The sequence below is a fragment of the Rhinopithecus bieti genome, unplaced genomic scaffold (genome assembly GCF_001698545.2).
Source record: "Rhinopithecus bieti isolate Rb0 unplaced genomic scaffold, ASM169854v2 scaffold_28024, whole genome shotgun sequence".
Taxonomy (NCBI): domain Eukaryota; kingdom Metazoa; phylum Chordata; class Mammalia; order Primates; family Cercopithecidae; genus Rhinopithecus; species Rhinopithecus bieti.
Genome location: NW_016812359.1, coordinates 668407 through 675564, shown reverse-complemented (window position 1 = coordinate 675564; position 7158 = coordinate 668407). Strand labels below are relative to the sequence as shown.

At 45.9% G+C, this 7158-nt stretch overlaps 1 pseudogene; it reads right to left on the bottom strand.

The window, feature by feature from the left end:
* The window catches only part of LOC108544732 (annexin-2 receptor-like), a 53612-nt pseudogene that overhangs the window by 45794 nt on the left and 660 nt on the right, over positions 1-7158 (bottom strand).

The window sequence follows — 7158 nt, the reverse complement described above, 5'->3', positions numbered from 1 at the left end:
TAGGCAATACCATTCAGGACATAGGCATGGGCAAGGACTTCATGACTAAAACACCAAAAGCAATGGCAACAAAAGCTAAAATTGACAAATGGGATCTAATTAAACTAAAGAGCTTCTGCACAGCATAAGAAACTACCATCAGAGTGAACAGGCAACCTACAGAATGGGAGAAAATTTTTGCAATCTACCCATCTAACAAAGGTTAATATCCAGAATCTACAAAGAACTCAAACAAATTTATAAGAAAAAAAATCAAACAATTCCATCAAAAAGTGGGTGAAGGATATGAACAGACACTTCTCAAAAGAAGACATTTATGCAGCCAACAGACACATGAAAAAAAGCTCATCATCCCTGGCCATCAGAGAAATGCCAATCAAAACCACAATGAGATACCATCTCACACCAGTTGGAATGGCGATCATTAAAAAGTCAGGAAACAACGGATGCTGGAGAGGATGTGTAGAAATAGGAACACTCTTACACTGTTGATGGGAGTGTAAACTAGTTCAACCATTGTGGAAGATAGTGTGGCGATTCCTCAAAGATCTAGAACTAGAAATATCATTTGATCCAGCCATCCCACTACTGGGTATATACCCAAAGGATTATAAATCAAACCGCTATAAAGACACATGTACACGTATTTTTATTGCAGCACTATTCACAATAGCAAAGACTTGGAACCAACCCAAATGTCCATCAATGACAGACTGGATTAAGGAAATGTGGCACATATACACCATGGAATACTATGCAGCCATAACAAAGGATGAGTTCATATCATATGTAGGGATGTGGATGAAGCTGGAAACCATCATTCTCAGCAAACTATCACAAGGACAGAAAACTAAACACCGCATGTTCTCACTCATAGGTGGGAATTGAACAATGAGAACACTTGGACACAGGGTGGGGGAATATCACACACCCAGGCCTGTCGGGGGTTGGGGGGAGGGAGGAGGGATAGCATTAGGAGGAATACCTAATGTAAATGACGAGTCAATGGGTGCAGCACACCAACATGGCACATGTATACATATGTAACAAACCTGCACATTGTGCACATGTACCCTAGAACTTTATAATAATAAAAAAAATTTAAAAAAAGAAAGTAGCATTTTAAAAAACTACTTCCCAATAAATCGCTTATAAACAAAAAAAAAGAAAACTAAGTGTATGCTATAGACAACACAACACAATGGGCCATGACCCAGCCAGAAGATGCCAACCAGCGAAGTTGGACAGATAGATGCCCAGAGCAGAGCCCAGGATGCCCAGAAGAAATTGCTGAAAACTAAGGCTTAGGACAGACTAGAACCCAGAAAACAAAGGAACCCCAGTCTTGGTCATGGCTCATGGCACCACTCCTTTCTATCAATGCCCTGGAAGAAGCTCACGCACCCCAGTGGGAGCCCTCATGCTGTTCTTGGGGACTTTCATAGGATCGTGCCCTGCCTGGAGCTGGAAGTCTCTGCAGTGGAGATCCTTCCATATTTTGTTCTTCATCTTCTGAATGCCTTCAAGATTTTTCAATTGGAAAAATTCTATCTGCATAATCAACAATGTGCTAAGGAACTCTACTTTTAGATCTTCTCAGAGTTCATAGTTCTTTGTACAAGAGGATTAAAGCATTCTGCCGTATTCTCCACCTGTGAAATAGATTTGAGGTTGGTGGAGTCAGGATTTGAAACACATACAGGTGGGCGGGGGCATGAAAGGGACTGGGACCCAGATCAGAGCTGCAGGCTGAACTCTAGGGAGCCTTTGAATAGCTATGGATATCACCAGGGTGGGAAGGGTCCACTGTCCTGGGGTTCTCTTGAAACTGAGCTTGACCCCCCTGCTAAGAGCAGAGAACAACCGTCAATAAACGTTCCTTCAATGGTATGAAGTTTACATTCACAGGGTGGAGGTGCAAATTAAATTTAGTGGGCCATGAGGAAGACCCCCAGCCCTTTGCCTTTTGAATCGACAATCATGGCATTTCAGGGCATCAGCTCCTGGTCAGGCATTCTCAGAAAGTTGCATAATTCTGCCAATGTGGGGCCCGCCCACCTCAGAAATTCACATGGATTGGATCCAGCAAAACCAAATATTCAGCAAAACTTCAAGATCTAGCAACACTGAAGGCTAAAGTACATCACCGGTGCATACTTGGCCCAAGGAGGCTATTCTCTCACAAACTCTATCCATCTCAGGGCCTGCATAACTGAGACTCACTCCTTCCTGCAGGTATCCCAGGAGAAAGATTTATGCATCCTCGTAGCTTCAACCTGCAATGTGTTAGGCACAGAAAATTGCTTGTCTTCAGAAAGAGATGAAAAAACATGCAGCAGCAATCACCCTTTGGACTTTGAAACTTTTCTGTCACCTTAGATGTTAGAAACTAAACCCCAGAAACTTGGTGTTGGCATTAATTTGGTCTAGCTATGAAGACTTTTTTCACACAGTGAGAGTTCTGAATTTGAATATAAAGGAGCTTAGGTGCTACAATCTGAATGGAACATGGGAATAAAACTGTCTTTGTCTTGCACTTCTTGTTAGATTAATTAAATACCAATTATTAGTATAAGAAAATGGCAACAAATTGTGAAAGTGGAATTGTAAAGTCTTTTTGTGATTTGGATATGGAGCAGGCTTCCCATGCGACCATTCTCACTTCCTTTTTTTTTTTTTTTGGGACGGAGTCTCGCTCTGTCGCTCAGGCTAGAGTGCAGTGGCGCGATCTCCACTTGCTCACTGCAAGCTCTGCCTCCCGGGTTCACGCCATTCTTCTGCCTCAGCCTCCCAGGTAGCTGGGACTACAAGAGCCCACCACCGCGCCCGGCTAATTTTTTGTATTTTTAGTACAGACGGGGTTTCACCGTGGTCTCGATCTCTTGACCTCGTGATCTGCCCGCCTTGGCCTCCCAAAGTGCTGGGATTACAAGCGTGAGCCAAGGCACCCGGCCTCTCACTTCCTATTCTGAAGTCTAACAGTCTGTTTTTCTTTCTTCCCCTCTCTTCATTGATTCTTCTAGTGGCTGGTGTTTGGGTACTCTGGGAACTGAGCTTTCATCTCCTATGTTAGCCATAGAGATGAGGGCTTTGAGGGCACCGTGGAATCAGATTGTTGGAAATGGCTCATAAATCACAGGCACTGAAGCCCAACAGAGCATAAAGGAAAGAAAAATTTAAAAATCAGGTGCAACAAGAGCAAAATGAGAAAACTGCTAAACTCTACAATTCTATAAGGAATAATTGCATAAAAAGGAAATAACAGGAAAAGGTAAGAAAATTTAAAAGGATATCAGAAAACATAGCATATAGGGTCAGAAAGACTTGAGAATATGACGAGACGGTTTTAGAAGGCAGGATGGGCCGGGCACAGTGTCTCACGGCTGTAATGCCAGCACTTTGGGAAGCCAAGGCCGGCCGATCACCTGAGGTCAGAAGTTCGAGACCAGCCTGACCAACATGGAGAAACCCCGTCTCTATTAAAAATACAAAAATAGCCAGACATGGTGGCACGCGTCTGTAGTCCCAGCTACTCAGGAGGCTGAGACAGGAGAATTGCTTGAACCCGGGGAGGGGGTGGGGCGGTGGTTGCAGCCAGCCGAGATCTCACCACTGCACTCCAGCCTGGGCAACAAGAGCAAAAGTCAGTATCAAAAAAAAGAAAAAAGAAAAAAAAAAGAAAGGCGGCAGGTTGGAATTTAGAAAAAAATTACATTTTAAAAATAGAAATGTAAAGGCAGATTGAAAGAGAGAAATTGAACAACAGGAAATGGATACCATGCATCTCTGAAATAATAACTGTTGAAAATTAGTGTGACAATTTTAGGGTTTAATGCATTATTATAAACAAGTGGATAAACAAATATAAGTGCATATATCAGTTATGAAAACATGTCTTAAAATAAAGACTATGATTAGGACTTATCTATTACTCAGTGTCATGCTTCTAAAGGCCAGTTGTGTTTCTTTTAAAAGAAAAGCCCCTATAAATGTGGCTCCTAAATATCCAACCCTCGAAGTTGTTCCTTTGCAGGACTCTGTTCCTTTTGGCCCTCAGCTGAAGCTAGGGAGGCAGCGTGGGATGGCGTTGGCAAACATCCTGCAAGTTCACGACCCATGAAGAGCTTCTATGGTACCACTAACAGTGCTAGGACCCGGAAACTAGAGAAAATGTTTAGGAGAAACTGCGGGCTGGACCCACCAGTGGTGCTGCCACGGAGATCAATCCGGCTTGGACAAGTGAGCGGTGCTGCAACTGAGAAAGTTCCAGTCTGAGAAACCAGGGGTACTGAGACACAGGAAAAGGAGTTAGCCAGCTTGCTTGCATATGCGGACACACAGTAAGGGAAGGGTCCCCACAGAACCTCCGGAATAAAAACTTGCACAGGGGCCTGGCCTAAATATGCCCGCATATGCACTGGGGGAATGGGGGTGGAGCCACCAGGAATTTGCGCCTTATACAAACAGGGAACCCAGCTCCATCAGCTTTTATATAAAAGCCTTTGTATTCAAATATGAAGGGGGCAACCGGAAACCTGCTCTCAGGACCCCTCTTTTTGCTATGAGCTCTCCTTGCCGCTTAGTAAATTCTACTCTACTCACTCTTCCATGTTTGCGTGCCCATTTCTTCCTCATGGTGAAACAAAAACCTGAACTTGGCCGGGCGCTATGGCTCACGCCTGTAATTCCAGCACTTTGGGAGGCCGAGGTGGGTGGATTGCCTGAGGTCAGGAGTTCAAGACCAGCCTGGCCAACATGGTGAAACCCCGTCTCTACGAAAAATACAAAAATTAGCCGGTAGTGGTGGCGTGTGCCTGTAATCCCAGCTACTCGGGAAGCTGAGACAGGAGAATCGCTTGAACCTGACAGGCGGAGGTTGCAGTGAGCAGAGATGGCGCCATTGCACTCCAGCCTGGGCGACAGAGCGAGACTCCGTCTCAAAAAAAAAAAAAAAAAAGCAAAACAAACAAAAAAACACAACAACCTGGACTTAGCTGAGCTGAGGAGCCAAAATCGTGCATCAAGATCAAGTGTCCACACTGAATAACCAGCGGTGTACCCTGCGGCACACTTTATTTTTGGCGCAGTTAAGGTATTGCTAATAAGAAACTCGTCTCTGAGAAATATCAGGGGTTGGAAGGTTGTAGGGTGCTTCCACCGAGAAAGGGCCTACCCAGTGAAATACGCGTGACAGAAAAACCAAGGCCAAGCCCTGCCAGCAAAGTCTCGCCCAGTTACGGTGCTGAGATAGTGAGACAGCCAGCCGGGGGGAAAGTAGCCGTGCTAGGACACAGAAAGCGAAACCACAAAGAACTTCTGAGTCTTCTGAACGAGGAACGTTCTTTTGTTCAGCGCTACCAAGAGTGCAGCAATCGAGAAAACACTGAGTCGCCCCTAGTGGCGAAAGTGCGAATGCAAAACCGCTGGCTCGGTATAAGAGCAGAGCCGATGGGGCAACAGCTCGCCTCCAGTGCTCACGGGCGAAGGCAAGTTAGAAAGAACCTGAGATGTGACACTGAAAATCAGTAGAAGAAATACGCCACATTTATTCTACTGGGGAAGACAGTGCGTACGAAAAAAAAATACTGTAACATTTAAATTTAAAATAATTAAAATTTTAAAAGCAAATAGAAATGAAAACAAAATACACCAATAACCTCGCTCCCAGAACAAGATACACCAAAAAAAAATTTTTTTTTGAGTATACATACAAAGAATCCTACAAAGAAATTGCAAACAGTGTCGAATGGTGCGATCCTACCATTATATTTGGTAACACTAAACCCATGCCTCTTGCGCCTATCCGAAGTTTCCTCGGGTTAAGAACAGCCATGGTTAAACCGGTATTTGCGACACCAAAAATTATCTGTAACCTACGTACCCCAACTTCTACATGAGTGAAAAATCACCAGTATAGCCAGGGTGAGAGTATTGCGAATTCTAACTTGGTATGATAAAAAATTCCAGACACTGCTAAATTTTTTTAATTGCATTCTCCAGTACCCAGATTAATACAGGAGTTACAAACCGCACGCGTGGCGATAATCGGGGTTCTTATTACGAAAGAGAAACTTGCTACTACTAAAATTATGTAGGCATGGTTAAAGTCAGAATTGTTATGACTAGAAATCGCAAACTAGAATAAATCTCAACTTGCTACGGTAAGAAATAGCTAAACTCTGACTTGGTCAGGCTAAGAAATCAGGAGTTTGAGACCAGCCCAGGCAACATGGCGAAACTCCGTCTCTAGGAAAAATACTAAAAATTACCCCGGCGTGGTGGCGCGTGCCTGTGGTCCCAGCTAGTCCAGAGGCTGGGGTGGGAGGATGGCTTCAGCCCGGGAGGCGGAGGTTGCAGTGAGCCGAGATCGCGGCACTGCACACCAGCCTGGGCGACAGAGCCGGACCCCGTATCAAGAAATAAAAAGAAAAAGAACCGAAGAAAAAGAAATCACCATCCCACAGTTAAGTCTGCCTTGCTACAGCTAAACAGTGACTTCTAGGACCAAGAAATCGCAGCCAGGGCTAGACCGGTGTTTGCCCTAAATTGGGACTTGCTTAGGCTGAGAAATCACATTTTGGCTATTGATTTGGACAAGAGGTACAAATCGCAGGCACCGCGAAATCGAAACTTGCGAGAACCAAGAAGCCAACGACGCGCGAAACCGCAGGGGCCTGCGACAGAGACGCGAGCGGCGCCGCCAGGGGAGTGGGTTCTGGAAGCTAAGCCAGAACCCGTGGGACGCCGCTCGCGGCGCTGTGAAGAGACGGCGCCCGCGCAGCTCCTCTGCCACTTGGCTCAGAGGAGCAGCGGGCTCCCCTGCCCAGCGCCGCCGCCGCCCGGGAACGCCAGACTCTGCGCAACTGGCTGCGACTCCAAGTCCCTCAGATCAGCTACCAGAGCGCTGCCGCCACGGAGAAAATGGAGGCACCGAGGAACAAGCTGTGCCGCGACCAAGAGAACTCGGCTCCGCGAAATGGCGGTGCCGGGACTCTGCCAGTGACGCCAGCCGGAGGAGTTCCCAAGGACAACATCCGTTTTGGCGCAACCAACTGTGTTGTCACGGAGAAAATGTCGACCCTCGGAAAAGAGAGGTTCTGCGACCGAGAAATTCGGTGCAACAAGTGCTGTGACAGAAACCCTCCCCCCCCCCCCCCC